Here is a 17,077-nt window from a genome sequence, read left to right on the forward strand (position 1 = left end):
TGTTAAGAAAAGACAAGAGTTTCCAATATAAGGCCATGCTCCCACAAAAATGCAAATATTAGTGGAAAGCAATCTGGAGGTGGAGGAATGGATCAGTATAACTTGTTGATCTATGTGTTTAAGATGGTTTATAAGGACTGAGGTGTAAATACATGTGTCAATTTTAGTAATTCAAAATGCACATTTATTTCTACATTGTTCTTAAGGTACTGATTTGTGAGTTTTGATTTTAGCATGACTGTTTCTTATCCGGGCACAGACACTTCGACGTGTGGGTGACTGATCAAATGAAAGGCTTGCAGACTTGGGTCTGCCATATAGTATATGTTGCTACACTGGGACCTATGTATTTTACGATACCCATATCAATGGACTCTGGAGTCCATGATCCCAGGATGCTCTTCCTAAAACTTGACCAGCATAAGTCCTTCATGACACAGCATTTTTCTGATGGGATGGACACTAGTTCATTGACTACACCTGCTGCACTGACAAGGTTTAGGCTAAAACTTCCTGGAAAGGAGGTGGTCCCTGGAGCCTTATTGATGAAATCATAGCGCCTATGGGTGAAGAGGATAATCCAAACATGTTTTCAACCATTGATTTTCACCTGGGCACAGGACCTCAGATGCAGAGCCTAAGGGCAAAATATGTTCAGTTCCCCCTATTGTCTTTGAGGATATGGAAAAGCTTAGCAAAAAGAGATCATTGGAGAAATTAGACTCCCCTTTCCAGATCATAATAATATCCTGCACAAACACATACATGCACATATATATATATATATATCTATATATCTATATATCTATATCTATATCTATAGATACATCTGTTTGTGGCTACAGGTTCCATTTCATCTCTGTCTGATAAATACTTTGCACACATGTAAAGCTTTGGCTGTGATTCATGGAGACAGTTCTGCGATGTACCCACTGATTTTTATTTTCCTGCTCCTTCAGCTTCCCCTCTCTGCATGGCGATTAACAGATCCTACCTGCTTCCACAGAATGAAACCCAGTGTATTTAAGGATGGAGACCTGATTATAGGTGGATTTTTCCCCCTTTATACATTTCTAACAAATTTTTGGATCACCCAGCCTACCAAGGAAGTCTATTTACAGCAGTGATTTTTCATTCATTTTCTGCTTTATTATTAGGTTGAATGCTGCCTAGGCAATTTGCTGATGGCTTGATCAACATTCTCCACATTACCTGCCCTGCCATTCACACCTGCTACCCACATCCCAGGATGTGAGTAATTTATATTGTTTATTCCCACTGCTATTTTTTCTTTCAAAGGGGAACGAGAATATTCTAATTTTCTTTCTTTTAGTTTCCATGACTTTCCCTTTTCCAGTGCTGGAATCCAAGTGAGACAGCCCTCTCCAAAAAGCTCCACTTCTCCTTGCCTTTCCTCCTGAGTCTGCTGCCACAAGCAGTGGATCAAGTGATATGTCTTAGAAAACCTATCCTTTGGCATTAGAGCTTGGCTAAAAGGTTTCAGGTAAATAGCTGTTCCCCAAACAAGGGTTTGCTAATTATTCTTTCCCCATGAAGATAGTCACTAATATTCTTACCAAGATGACCCAGGTATATGTGTCCCCCACGCATGGTCAGATTTCTTACTGTAGGCATCTGGCTACTGTTTGAAATATCTCTGAGCATCACCTCTCAGGCTTCATTCGTGCCTCCTCGAACAGCCTGCCTGACCAGGTATAAGAGATGAAGCATTTGTGAGATATTTTCAACTCCAGCTTGATTCTGATTCATGGGGGCATTTAAATTACCTCCGTTTTTAGATTTCTGAGACTGCCAGTTCTATATCTGATGGTGTAATTAATGAATTGATGAAGTGAAACTTCAAGGGATCACGTTTCAAAAAAATTGATAAAAAAAAATTCAGGAGATTCCAGCAGATAGTTTCTGCTCATGTGAGAAGAGGGGATTTCACTCAGTAAAATGATGCGTTAATGCTTTTTGAAAGTGCCTGAAGCATATAATTTGCAAGCAGTTCCACAAAATTTTGACAGGGGATGGAAGGGTTAGAAATTTGGGACCTCTTTCTCCTTCGAAGGAGTTTGCAACTAAATTTTCTGTCTTCACATTTCTGGATATTTGCCTATCTCTTCCATTCTTTAATACTCCTCCAATGCTTCCCTGCTTATTTCCTCTCCATAATTTTCCAAAATATATTTGTCCCATTGTCATCAATGACTGATGCACACACCTCATTCTGAAGGATGCTGCTGGTTGCTGCCTTTTAATGCAAGAGTAGAGTTTGGCTCATTCAGGGACATTTCGAGCTGAATTTCCTGGGGTAGGAGGCCAGATTTTCTCATCTGTCCCAACTTGCTTTAAGAACCCGATAAGACCGAGGGAAAGAGAGGTGTAATGTCTGACAGAAGAGGAAGCACTAACTGCTTTTCTTCTTACACTCTGCTGTCCACTCAAACCACCTCAGGGTGTGGCGATTTGCCTTTCAGGGTTTTGGCCATTTTTCTATTCGCATCTGGGCCTTTTCACTTTTTAAGAATATTGTTGTTAGTGGAATTAACAAGAGCATTTTCATTAAAAATTCATTTCATCGTTATGTTGTTGCTAGCTTTAAATATTTTTCCATAACATATCTTTAAATATAAAACAACATGAAATTTCAGTTAAAGTAAAATTTAGCTATATTTTCTTTTATTTTGAGTGCCTTTCTGGCCATGTCTTCCTGATCTACAGGTTGATAAATAGATGTGCTTATTCTACTACTTTGTGTTTCCTTTGAGAACTGGAAAGATTTTGCCTCAAGTATGTAGTAGTTTACCTCATTTATATTCCAAAATTATATACTTTCATCACTAATGAAACAATTCATTATTCCAAGACCAGCTTGGTAATGCGTGAAATACTCAAACACAGATTGGTTCTCCATTTTCTGTTCTGTCCTGTTGATATATCCATATCTTCCAATGCCATTCCCATTCTGTTTAAAATATTGTGCCTAATTAATTGCAATTATTGGTTTCTCTGTTATATTCTCCCCTTAGTGTTCTCAATTATTTCAATAATTTCCTGAACTTACCATATTTCCAGAAACCTCAAACTGTATTAACATTAACTTTATAAATGTCTCAGTGATTTTTAAAAATAGTTTATAATAACATATATACCACTCAAATATTCCAAATGATTATTGTGCTGCCGTCAACAACATCCATTACCCAAATGTGTACATTACCTCTAAGAATGTATCCATGCCCACTAAAAAATAATTCCACCTTCTCCTTCACCTCATCCTCTGTGCCCTGGTTACTGGGAATCTACTAATTGTGCTAACTTTTTTTTAAACAATCAATTTTATTGATATTCATGAAGCATACAATTCATCAAAAGTGTGCAATCAATGATATTTGGTGTTATCACATATTTCTGCATTCATTACTTCAATCATTATTAGAAAACTTTCATTAATTCAATAATAATACTACTAAACTTTTATAGAACGTTTGTAGACTATTGACGTAGTTGTAATATTTTGGGGGATGTACGAGGGATTGAGTGTGGGACCTCTTACATGGAAAGCATGTGCTCAACCACTGAATTAGACCCACTTCCCTGTTTGTTATGCATTTACATTCCTCAGTAGAGCTTTGTGGTCTTGTTCACAGGGAACAGACAAATTGATTTATAGGTAAATTTACAGTGAATTTATTGTTAAAATATGTCTTAATGATATCAATTATGAATTATATTAATTTTTACTTGTATTAAAATATATAAATGAAATTTCCCAATATTATACCATTATTAATATTAAGAATTTATTATTCATCTATTGCTACCATATCTATTTCCCATAAAACTTAATAAATTATTGATATTATATTTAAACATTGTTAAGAGTTGTATATATTTGATTGACTACGTCCTTTTCAATTACAAATAGTTTTCACATTTTTTCTTGGGTTTCCCATGTGAACCATCTTGCTTCCAGCAAGACTGTGGTTTGCTCCTTTCTTTCCATTCTTTTTTGCCTGTTATTTTATTGCATTCTGTAATAGGCTAGTAAGGCCAGTAAGGTACAAGGCAATCCTGGAATTAACAGACCTCATTCTCCCCTTGATTTTAAAGAAATGCTTTTTGTTCAGGTATTCTTCAAGTACAGGGCATACCGCAATACATGAAGCATATGATATTCTGCATCAGCAAACTTGACTAATGGGTTTGGCTAATTCAGATCATGAATGGGGAGAGTATTAGACTGTGCAGATCAGCCCCTGTGTGGGGGTGATCCTTCCATGCCTGACCTTCAGCCACCTCCAATTTTGATTCACTATCTTTGCATTAAGCAAACTCTAATTTCTCAATTTAAGTGCATTTTTGTTTTTGTGTTTAATCATATTAAGAAAATACTCTTCTCCTAAACAAATGTATTCAGTTAGATGCTCAATGTTCTTTAATGCTTCATCTACTTATTTGAGTGTGCACTTTTTTATCATAGCAGAAAAGTGAAGACTGATAAACTATTATCTAATTCGCTAATAGTATTTCTTTACGATTATTTCATATTATTTTCTGCTTGGTGTTTGTCATGGCTATGGTGCTCCTTCTTTTTCTATAATGTGGAAGAGATTACTACTAGATAATTCATTTTTTTTTCCATAGGGACTATACCATCCTACTTCCTTGTAAAATGTGTTTATAAGACACATATAAAGAAAAATGAAAACTTGAAAGCCAAAGTGTGTAGCTCTAAAGATACCCTAGATTACGAAAGTTAAAAACCATAATTAACCAGAGGTAAGTATATTTATATATGGATGCGGATAAAATGCATCCTTAGGAATTGAGTGGTAGGTACATTCATAATAAAAAAAAGGTTCAAATCTTCACAATCGAATAGCAATTATTATAAATATATAATATCCTCAAACAAATAAAAAATGAAACAAGGTATAAACAAGGCATCATAGTGAGAAATTTCAATATTTCTCTCTAAAATGACAACATATATCTACTAAACATAAATTATATTTGAAAAATTTGACAGGTTTGATTGATTGAGCACATGTGGAAACCTGTGTCCAACTGTTGAAATGTACAGTAAGCAAAAGCTATTGGAGTGTTAATCAAGCCTGTGAAAAAGGATGTTTGAAATGGATGCAGGAGCCTTTTGTTCTTCTTGGAAATTCAGTTGCCAAGTAAAACTATGAAAGGAATTTCATTTGTCCTGCAAAAGGAGTTATTAATAAAGGAAGTGGAACTGTGCACAAATCAACAATAAAGATGAAAAGAGTAAGGGTCATATGAAGGGAGTACAAAGGAAGATCTTGGATTAATTGTTAATGTTATTAGGATTGTAATATTTTAATTAAGAAATGGTTAAGAGACTTTCTAGCCATCATGACACCTTTCCCTTTAGTATACTACAGTGATTCCAGTCCTGTTAGGTATAGGTATGGATCACCTTGCACTTCATCAGTTTTCTTCTCCGAAATATTCCTGCCTTGCATGATTCTTCCTATTCTGTGCTCTGATATTTTTCCCAGTATGTCACAGTTGGAAGAGGGCATGTCCACAACTTGATGGGGTAGAACCTAAGGCTAATTAATTATCAGTCTTCTTGTGGACAGTTCTCACCAAACAGATGTTATGCCCCTCTGCCTCTCTCGTCCTATTCTGCTTATGCTGTGGACACGAACTTTTGAAGAGATATATCCTTCAGTTGGAATTATTCTAAACTCATGATAATAATCCTGCTATTATATAAACCATTTAATAATGTGTTAATGTGAAAAAATAATTCTTGTTTCCTGATATAAAGAATAAATTAAAACTTCCTTTTGAATTTTTTCACTTATTACACTTTTCTTTGTATATAGGATCATCTTCCTCCAACAATGCAAAATTCAGTCATAGCCTTCAAATGTCTTTTAGATCTTTTAGGATTAGCTGATTTCCAAGGCTTCAAAAGTGCTAATCTAGAATGAGTCAATTTGTGCTTTCAGCCTTAATTTGGTCATTTTATTGAATTTGAATATAATCATGATTTGAGTCTTCTGCCTAAATATATCTTTGCATTCCATACAGGTTTCAGACCAAGAACTACCAGTATGTTCTGGCCTTGGTTTTTGCTATTGAAGAGATCAACAGGAACCCCCATCTTTTGCCCAACATTACTTTGGGATTTGATCTGTACAATTCATTACCCAGTGAACAGAGGACGTTGGAGAATCCCATCATATGGCAATCAGGACTGGGCAAGGACATTCCTAATTACACCTGTAGGAAAGAGAGCAAGTCTGTAGCAGCCCTTATAGGAACAACATGGGCAGTTTCTGCCCAGATTGGGACACTGCTGGAACTCTACAAAATTCCACAGGTCAGCCTCATTAGATGGGAGGGGTGATAAATTAATATTTCCTTTGCTAATTTCAGGGACCTTAAAAAGAAAAGGTCAAATGAAGGAATTGTGTTTACTCATGCCTCAAATGTTACAGCCAGTAAGCCAGTACACAGAGACATGGTGGGATGTTCACATGTCATTTTCTAGAACATTTGTGAAACCAAGTGAGTAAAAGCCAAAGCAGTTTCCTAGACCCTTGAAACTGAACAATTAGTTTCCATTATGGTTTCAGAGTTTGGGAGATGATTGGAAAATAAGAAGAGCAAATCTTCCCTTTTTCCTGTTTAAAACATTGTTTAATGAACCAGTGAGTAGGATTTACAACTCTGCTGAGGCTCAGGGCCCAGCTCCAATTTGGTCATTCTTGAGGTTCAAGTCTCCTGGATATACACAAATGCCAGTGCCAACCACAGGTCCAGTAAAAGTGACAGAAGAGGCATGTGTACAAAGGTCACATCTGAGTCCACCTCCATCACACTGAGGAACACAAATTCCAAAATAATATCCACTGACAACGCACTGAACTCCAGAGTCAGCTGCCATGATCATAGACCTGTGTGTCTCTGTAGCCCTCTGGAGCACCAGCACCTACGGTTGTATCTTCTTATCCAGGTCAGCTCACAGGGAGGTTGAAGTTGGTCAATCACCACAACAAGGAACTGAGAGTGCCTACAAAACAAAGTAGGAGAATCACATCCATCAACCATGTGGGATTTGAGTGCCCTCTTGATATAAAAGTGGAGTGGAAATCACCAATCCAGGGTCCACAGGATGGAGGAGTAAAAAGGATTAGAGTGAACTTACTGGTTTTCCACTAAAGAAATATTCTTACCAGTGATGGAAGAAACTGTAGCATTGATCTGGAGAAAGTGGGTACTATAGTTGCTGAGGGCAGGGAGAGGGGAAAACAGATGTGATGTAGGGGCATTTTGGGGACTTGGAGTTGCTCAAAATTATATTGCAGGGACAGATGCTGGACATTAATATCCTGCCATAAACACTGAATGTACTGGGGGGAGAGGGTAAACTACAATGTAAACTCTAATCCATGTGGTGCAGCAATACTCCAAAATTTATTCACCAAATGCAATGAATGTGCTACCCTGATGAAAGATGTTGTTGATGTAGGAGTAGAGGTGGAATGGGATGTTGGGTATCTGGGAACCTCATATTTTTTAAGGTAACATTCTATGTGATCTATGTATCTTAAAAACAAAAGACAATTTAATTAAAAAAATAAATAAAAATAATACATTGCTTAATTTTCATCAAAGCTGATTTTGTGCTTCTGACCCATCTTCTTTCCCATACTGGTTCTTACACTCCTACCTTTAGCTTGCATTTGGCCTCTAAGACCCACAACTGAGTGATGATGGCAAGTGGTCAACTCTTTATCAGATGGCTCCCAAGGACACAAGTTTGACACTTGCAATGGTCTCAATGATGCTCCATTTCAGCTGGAACTGGGTGGGACTAGTCATCTCAGAAGACAAGAGAGGTGTGAAGTTTCTATGGGACTTGAGAGCAGAAATGGATAAAAATGGAGTCTGTGCAGCCTTTTTGGAAATGATCCCTGTCACTGAGAGGACAATTAGCTCAAAAGACTGGCAATATCATTTACGCATCAGAGAATCATCAGTGAATGTGACTGTCATTTACGGTGATTCTGACCCCCTAATGGGATTGAGCTTTTGGAGATGGAGACTCTTCATTTTAGGGAAAGTTTGGGTTACAACCTCACAATGGGATTTTCCCACCAGTGAGAGAAACTTTTTATTTGATTCATTCCATGGGGCCCTCATTTTTTCACACCACCTTGCTGATATGCCTGGTTTCAAAACTTTCATCCAGACAGTTAAACCTTAAAAATACCTGGAAGACTTTTACCTCACTAAATTGTGGTACCTCTTTGTAACACTCTGGAGAATTGTCCCCCCAATGTCTCCTTGGAGTTGTTGCCTTGGTGGCTATTTGACAAGGACATGAATGAAGGAAGTTATAATGTTTATAATGCAGTGTATGCTGTGGCTCAGAGCTTTCATGAAATGCTTCTTCAAATAGTCCAAATGGAGTTAGTGGAAAATGGAGATGGACTGGTGGTTTCCCCTTGGCAGGTAATACCTCTTCCATTGAACAGCATGTGCAGTTCACAACATGTCATAATCATAAATTTCTTGGAACACAGCATATGCTCAAGTCAGGATGTTTAGGATTGTCTCTTGAAAACTGTAAGAGATGATATGCTTATTCACTGTCTATGAGGTAAATCTATCCCTATGCAGAAATGATAATGAACAGGCAGGTGCCAATGGCAGGGAGGGAAGGAGTTATTAATCAATGGCAATGCTTCTTGTTACTAAGGCCCTCAACATTCTGCCCACCTAAAGTTTTTAATATAAAATGCCTAGTCCTCTTCCTTTGAAAACTTGCATGAGAGCAGGAACAAATTAGTTTTTTAATTAGTTTTAGGCACAGTGTTAGATACTGTATATAAATTATATCATTTATTTCTACAACCTCTTCAGATATTGATGGCCTTGCTTGGGGAGAATTCTGTTAGCAATTGAGAGTGTTTAGATATGATTCTTCCAATAAGGTTTGTCTGTATCCCACACTCAGATTGTTTTGATATCATTGTACTTGAAGTTTTCTCCTGAAACTTAATATTTTATGCTATGAAATTTTAGCCTCCTTAAGGTTTCTCTTTTTTCTTAATTGAATGTTAATAATAAAATTGCCTTAGGAAGCAGGGATGACAGAGGATCAGGGATGTTCCGACCTCGGTGTTCTGTCCTTAATCAGAGGACACACTTCCTCACAGGTGTGTCTCTTTTAGTTGCACCCATTTCTGAAGAACATCCAATTTAACAATCCTGGTGGCGACCCAGTGTATTTTGATGATGAAAGGAAATTGGAAGCCAGTTATGACATTCTCAACTTTTGGAATTTTCCATAAGGTTTTGGACTTAAAGTTAAAGTAGGACATTTTGACTCAGCTGTGCCACGGGATCAACAATTGTCTACATCTGAGGAGGTGATAGAATGGGCCACAGGATTTTCAGAGGTGGGTAGGGCCCAATTACCATGCATAGTATTACAACAAAATATCAAAAATCTTGTCATGGAGATTGTAATAGGCAAGTTTCTCTAAGGAATCAGAATCAACAGGAGGTATCTGTGAATAGTATGAGATTCAATAAAAATTCTCTCATGTGGCCATGGGGAAGGCCAAGTCCAGATTCTGCAGGCAGGCTGAAAACAGGGGCTCCAATGAAGGTGCCATGAAGGCCCTTGATCAGTTCCCAGGAGACGCTGCCTGTCCAAACAGGAGCTGGGAAATTCTCTCCAAATCCTGAAATCAATTCCTGTTTTAAGGTAGTCTGATTGTAAAAAACCTTATTCATTGTTGACAGAAATCTCCCCGGTGGATTGTACATGTAATCAGCCATTTATGCAGTTTATTACATGATGATTAACATCCATAAATATCCTTTATAACAATTAGCCCAGAGTTTACTTGACCAAACAGTGACCGTGTTAATACATTAACCTAACCAACACAGAGGCTTTATACCCTCCTTCCAGCTAAGTACATGACCAGATTATTAGTTTAACCACTTACCATTTCACTTGATAAATTTTCTCACCTACTATCCAAACGGTGGAAAAAGAAAACATTTATTTAAAGATACATATCTAAGTTATTATATTTCATATCATGTAATAAACCTGATATCTTATCAATTAATTTGACTTAGGTATTTGAAATTTAAATTTGTTGGTGCTCCAATACTTCAACCTTCTAAATACTGGTGAATTAAATGTTCACTGTTAAGAGCATGTATCTGATTTCTTCCCAGACTCCCAAATCTGTGTTCAGTGAGGACTGTTCTCCTGGATTCAGGAAAACCTTTCAGGAGGGAAAGGCTGCCTGTTGTTTTCTTTGCACCCCCTGCCCAGAGAATGAGATTTCCAATGAGACAGGTAAGTTTATACCCACAAAAAGTCCCCAAATCTCCTTTATATCCCCAATTCATACAAGGTATTAGAAAGAATCTGGAGGACAACTACAGAGACAAAATTCTTCCTTCCTTTGTATAGTAATTTCATTTTTACAATAAAAAATATTTCCCTTTGAAATGACACCAATTCTCTGCCCAGAACTAGCTTATTTGAGTCATTGTTCAGACACATGTAAGGCCAAATAGTCTCTAGGAATCCCTTTTGTTGATGCCACCAAATTAATACACCTTTCCTCCCTCTCTTGGAATTTAGTACATGGTGTTACAAGTACCTGATTTCCATATTGAGTGAAAGCTTGTTTAGATTATATTTAAGTAATGTGTTTAGACCTTCCTCAGTTTCTGTGCCTAAAACTGTTCATGACATAGAGCAGCTGCTCAGAATGTTTGGGAATGATTTTAGAAATATTTATTTCTATTGTGTACAAAATGAGGATGATCTAACGTACCCTTAATGAGGAGTTTTAGTTTCCACTCTCCTCATGTTCCCAGGTAATTGGGGAGAAAAACATAGACTTTTTTTGTCCATGCTTAAAGCACGCAGTAAATGTTTGAACAGGAACCTATTGACCCGTACCTGCATTGAGAGGACGGGTCTCATGGGTTCTTCAGAGAGGTAGGAACTTAGTATTATATAAAATGAGTGAAGGGAGGAACAAAATCTTGGCCAAATTATTATAAATGAAGAAAAGGAAACCACCACTGCATATAATATTCAGAGATTCAGAGTACCCGAAAAGAGTTTCAATGTGACAGGATCACACAGAATATTGAGGATGGGGTTTGAGATATGATGTAGAATAGTCTTTAATATTCTTTTCATAATATAATTAACATCTTGAAATTATTCATATTCATGATATTAAGTTACAGAATCACTTCTATGGTGGTAAATTTCTACGTTTCTTTTGGTGATTAGTATGCAATTTAATTCCCTGAAATGGTTACTGTTGTTTCAGCTTTTTGAAACATGTTGTTCTAATGATATAACCTGGATTTAGTCAACTTGGGAAAATGATTCATGTACACATTGGTTATAAGCAAGTTTGAGTAAATGCTCCATGTGCACATGTAAAAGAATAGTATATCTACAAAGTCAATTCCCACACATTTGGAGATTAAGAAATACACTATTAAATAACCCATGGTTTAAAGTAAATAGTATGATAGGATTTATGAAATGTTTAAAATTGAAATAGCCACATTTCATGTCTTATATGATAAGGCTAAAAGTATCCTCAGAGAATGATGTTTAATGTTAAATTTTATATACCTATGTATATATTATTACTATGCATATTTAAATTTAAAAAAATCTGATGTTTAAGTATCACTTGCTAAAATAATAACATTAGAGTAAACATAAAGATAGTGGAAGACTGAAAATAATAAGTATAAAAAGAATATGTAATAAAAGACAAATACGAAAGAATAAAACTCAAAGCTAAATCTAATGAAAGACAAATTGTTAGATAATGATAAATTGATAGATAATGATTAAAAAAAGTTGCATAATAAATAGTGAAAAGACTTAAAAGTGGGATGTATGTACAGAAATATTAAATCATAAAGGATAGTAAAAATAACTTCATTTCAATATATTTGAAAATTTAAATGAAATTCTCAAATTTCCCCAAAAATAAAGGTTAAGTGTCCCAAGAAAAATGGAAAATCTGAAAATATTCGTATCTACTTAGGATATTAAACCATAGTTTAAAATGACATATCTACTAAAAAAATTGGGGGACCAATGACTTCACTGAAAAATGCATCCAAACTTTCAAGGAAAAAAGAATCCTTATCTACTCAAACTTTTCCAGATATTAGGAAAATGTGGAAAAATGCACATTTAATTATACTAGAAGAGCTTAACATTGGTACCAAAGTCTGATAACATTGCTGTAAGAAATAAAATATTTAGGTCAATTTTTCTCTTGACACTAAACTCACATTTGCCGTTAAGAAAAGCTGCAATCCAAATCCAGCTATATAACATAAAGAACTTATTGTGATGAAGTTTATTTTATGCAAATAAATCGGTACATGAGCACCTCGAAAAGGAGAAACCATCATTTCAAAAAAAATTCAGGAAAACATTGAATAAAAGTGAGCATCCATTCAATATTTAAAAATAAATAGCAAAACCATTGTTTACCAAATTAGAAATAGAAGGGAACAACTTAAGTTGGATAAAATCTGTAAAATAGATCTAGCCAGTGAGAAATCATTCCTAGCATATATAGAGTGCTTTTACTAAAGCACAAGAGAGACAGAAAATACAGCAATAAAAAGGGCATGGCTTGAGCACAAGCTCTTTCCTCAAAAACATCTTGAAATGTGCAATGAACATATGAGCTTGTGTTCAGATTAATTACTCTCCAAGAAATTCCAAACAAAAGTCATAGTGAAAAAGCTCCAAGCATCCCCCATAATAGCAAAAATTAAACAACATCCACGTCAAGGGTCTCAGAGAACATGGTAGAACTGGAAAGAATGTTGATTGCTGGAGTTTAAACTAGTGTAACTAGTTGGAAAAGTGGATGGCATTATTTACAAAGATGAATATTTAAGTAGCTTATGGCCCAGTAATGGAACATCATATTTGTACTGGAGTCTAAAGATGCCCTTATGAGTATATGTTATCCACCAGTGTACAAGTTTTAAGAAGAACTGAACGAAAACTCAACATTGAATGAAAAGAGCAACTCCTATCCAATTGAAGGTCTGAATGTCGAAAGAAGGTCAGAGCTCTAAGAGAAAGTTTGAGGGGAGAAAAATAAACAGATTATAACACACACTTTCTTGAAGTCAGTGCAAGTTGACAAAAATGGATAAAATTACCCAATGTGTTTCTTTTAGGGACTTATAAATAAGTTAAAATTACTGAACATGAGCTGATGACACATTGCTTTTCTCACCAGATATGGATGAGTGTGTGAAGTGTGCAGAACATGAGCATGCAAACAGTGAGAGAAATCACTGCCTCCAAAAATCTGTGACCTTCCTGGCTTATGGAGACCCTTTGGGGATGGCTCTGGTCTGCACAGCTCTTTGCTTCTCTTTTCTCACTGCTGTTATTCTTGGGGTCTTTGTGAAATACCGAGAAACTCCCATAGTCAAGGCCAATAACAGGATCCTCAGCTACATCCTTCTCATCTCCCTCAAGCTCTGCTTCCTCTGCTCCTTACACTTCATTGGTTGCCCAAACACAGCCATCTGCATCCTCCAACAAATCACATTTGGAATTGTGTTTACTGTGGCTGTGTCCACTGTTTTGGCCAAAACAATCACTGTGGTTCTGGCATTCAAAGTCACTGCTCCAGGGAGAAGAATGAGGCAGTGGCTGGTTTCAGGGGCATCTAACGTTGTTATTCCCATTTGCTCCCTGATCCAGATGACACTCTGTGGCATCTGGCTGGGAACCTCTCCCCCATTTGCTGATAAAGATGCACACTCTGAGCCTGGTTATATCATCATCGAGTGCAATAAGGGCTCAGCCATTGCCTTCTACTGTGTCCTGGGATACCTGGGCTGCCTGGCTTTTGTGAGCTTCATTGTAGCTTTCCTGGCCAGGAACCTGCCTGACACCTTTAATGAAGCCAAGTTCTTGACCTTCAGCATGTTGGTGTTCTGCAGTGTTTGGGTCACTTTCCTCCCTGTCTACCACAGCACCAAGGGGAAGGTCATGGCAGCTGTGGAGATCTTCTCCATCTTGGCCTCCAGTGCTGGATTACTAGGCTGCATCTTTGCCCCAAAGTGCTATATTATTTTCTTAAGGCCAGATAGGAACACTCAGCATGGGTTATGGAATAAAACACATTCTGGGGGAAATAAGTCTTCTTAAGTTTTATCTCATTTGGTTCCTAAAACAAATAGGGGGACTGATGAAAATCTATTCCATGCTTGCATTCAGGTATTAGATAAAAATATAATGTAATTTATCCTCAATTAACACATGAATTTCCTACATTCTCTCAAAGTGTTCAGGAACACATCTTTCAGCCATCTACATTTTTAACTTTAAATTATATTTTTGTTTCCTCATATCAAATACACTCATGAAGATGGGTACTTTGCATTCATTTTGTGTGTAATTACCTAATTTACACATATTCTCCCACTTTGTTTTGCACTTCTGTTTTCCTAATTTCCCTTATAAACACTATCAACATTTCCTTTCTTTCATCTCTTTATGGTAGTCTTAGTGATCCAATACCATTTATGGACTATTCCTTATTATCTCCCAGTTTTCCATGACCAGATTTTAAGAATAATAGATTCTTATATATAAACAACTCATTTTTCTGAACTTCCTAATGTATTTATTTGACTTTTCCCCTCTTGAACAAATACCACAATATTTTACTATGCTCAGTATGATTACCACTTGTATTTTATAATTGATAGTACATTTCCTTCATAATTACTGCACCATTTCTGGATTTGTTGGAGAGAATAACCTCAATATGTCTAAGCGACTCAAAAGCGTGTCTGGCAGAAATGCTGATTGTAGGGAGGAATGATCTAAAAAAAATGGGATTTGTGTTCTCCTTTCTAGCTTCTGTAGATTCCAGGTTTGATCGTATAGAGAATGCAGAAAGCTTTATGGGCTGAGCATTAGGTTCTGAAATGCAGTGTGTTTAATGGTTTACTCTGATTTCAAGAAATAATCATGGCATATTATTCCATTTTATTAGTTGTAAAACTTATGATTCACTTTGCAATTCAAAATCTTACTTAAATTAGAGGTCCTAATTGAGAACATATTTTAGAGATGATTTCTAAGAATATCTGGCATTTTTTTCTGAGAAAATAACATATTCTTCTTTTGCAATTATTGAGAATTGAATTACTTACTAGTATCAATTAACTCAGAATCAAATTTTATTCTCAGCCTTAGCAAGTAGATCAAAGGATTTGAATCATTTTCCACCCCATTGTGTTGAATTTCTCTTTCTCTTTTATTAGCCAAGTATGTAAATATTGAGGAAAGAAATGGAGAGAGAAGGAGGAAAGAGAAAGTCAGAAAGAAAGTGAGAAAAGAAGGGAGAGAGGGAGGGTGGGAGGGAGGGAGTAAGGAAGGAGGGAAGGAAGTAAGAAAGGAAGGAAGGAAAGAAGGATGAAAGGAAGGATGGAGGGAAGGAATGAAGGAGGGAAGGAAGGAAGGAAGGAGGGAAGGAATGAATGAGGGAAGGAAGGAAGGAAGGAAGGAAGGAAGGAAGGAAGGAAGGAAGGAAGGAAGGAAGGAAGGAAGGAAGGAAGGAAGGAAGGAAGGAAGGAAGGAAAGAGGTAATGTAGGGTAAGAACTCTTGTAAATAAAATCAAATTCATTTTTGGAGATGCAACTTTCTGCCCATTGGAAATACAGTGGTAATGATGATGTTCAAGATCCTTTCATCTTACTCAGATTGTTCATTTTCAAATAGCCTTTTTCAATATCTGTATCTCTGAGATTTCACATAAATGTAATGGGCCTGTTTTATAAGCCTAGACCCTATTTGGTCTTTGAAGATTCTCTTAATCTCCTAAACTTCAATATAATACCACCTGTCATGCTTATCTAATTTAAAGTGCTATGTGGATCCAACAAATTGATGACTGCCTTTTGAAGTGAGGTTCTTTGAAAAAGTCTTATGGATTAATTTTTCAAATTTACATAAATACTGCTTTATGAGAAAAAATGCAACTGGAAGAGGAAGGACAAGCACTAAAATTAATTACGTACTGTGCTGTATACTTTCTGTTTGCCCATCTGCATCCATTCTCCAGCCTTCTCCTCCAGGAAATCATGATGGGAAAAAACAACTCCTTAAGTAAGGAGGAATGGTGTTGGTACCTAAGACTGTTTTTGTTTATTTTCTTTCATTTGACCTTTGGAAATGACTTGTCAGAAGCTATATTAAAATACTATAGATTTGGGTTGGAAATATATTTAAGTTATTGATTAATTTGGGGAAAGCTCATATATTTGCAACGGGCAAGTTTTCTCTCTCAGGGTTTGGCTATCTCTTTCCATTCTCTCCTCTACTCATCACCATTCATTGATAATTTAGGTATATATGTGTATTTTGCATATATATATATAAATACATATAAGGGTAATAAATTCTCCTATTTGTTGTACGTAATATGAAGGTCTTTTTTATCTCTGCTACATTTTCAAAGGTTATTCATATTGTATACAAAAAGCATTATTTCTCTTACTTCTTGGTTCACATATTTCTTTAGGCAAATTCTCCTTTCCTTTTCTTTCCAATTCTTTATCTCTCTTGTTTCTTTATTTGTTTAATATGATGTGTAGTCTTAGAGTTGCTCATGGAACTCCATCTATTTCTCATGTCTTAAGTGGAAAATTTGTCAAAGATTTCATGATCACCTACGGTGACTATGGCAAATTGTTTTATCATAACCATTTAAGATAAAAAACTATTTCTTTCATTCTAGATTGTTCAGACGTTTATAATGATTTGGACAATATATTTTTGACTTTCCTCACAGTGTATATTTTTTCCTTTACCTGTTAACTTAAAAAATTTCATTAATAAGACTTAATATGAATTATTGAGAAAAACTTTAATGGGCCATTCTGTGATGTTCTTCTATTAGACTGGAGTAAATTTGCATGAAGTGTTATTGTATTTGTTTAAATTTACATTAGCCT

At 36.1% G+C, this 17,077-nt stretch overlaps 1 pseudogene; it reads left to right on the plus strand.

The window, feature by feature from the left end:
• The first annotated feature begins 923 nt into the window (after positions 1 to 923).
• On the plus strand, positions 924 to 14,260 carry LOC101445928 (vomeronasal type-2 receptor 116-like; annotated as a pseudogene).
• Positions 14,261 to 17,077: the final 2,817 nt, after the last annotated feature.

The sequence above is a fragment of the Dasypus novemcinctus genome, chromosome 30 (genome assembly GCF_030445035.2).
Source record: "Dasypus novemcinctus isolate mDasNov1 chromosome 30, mDasNov1.1.hap2, whole genome shotgun sequence".
Taxonomy (NCBI): Eukaryota; Metazoa; Chordata; class Mammalia; order Cingulata; family Dasypodidae; genus Dasypus; species Dasypus novemcinctus.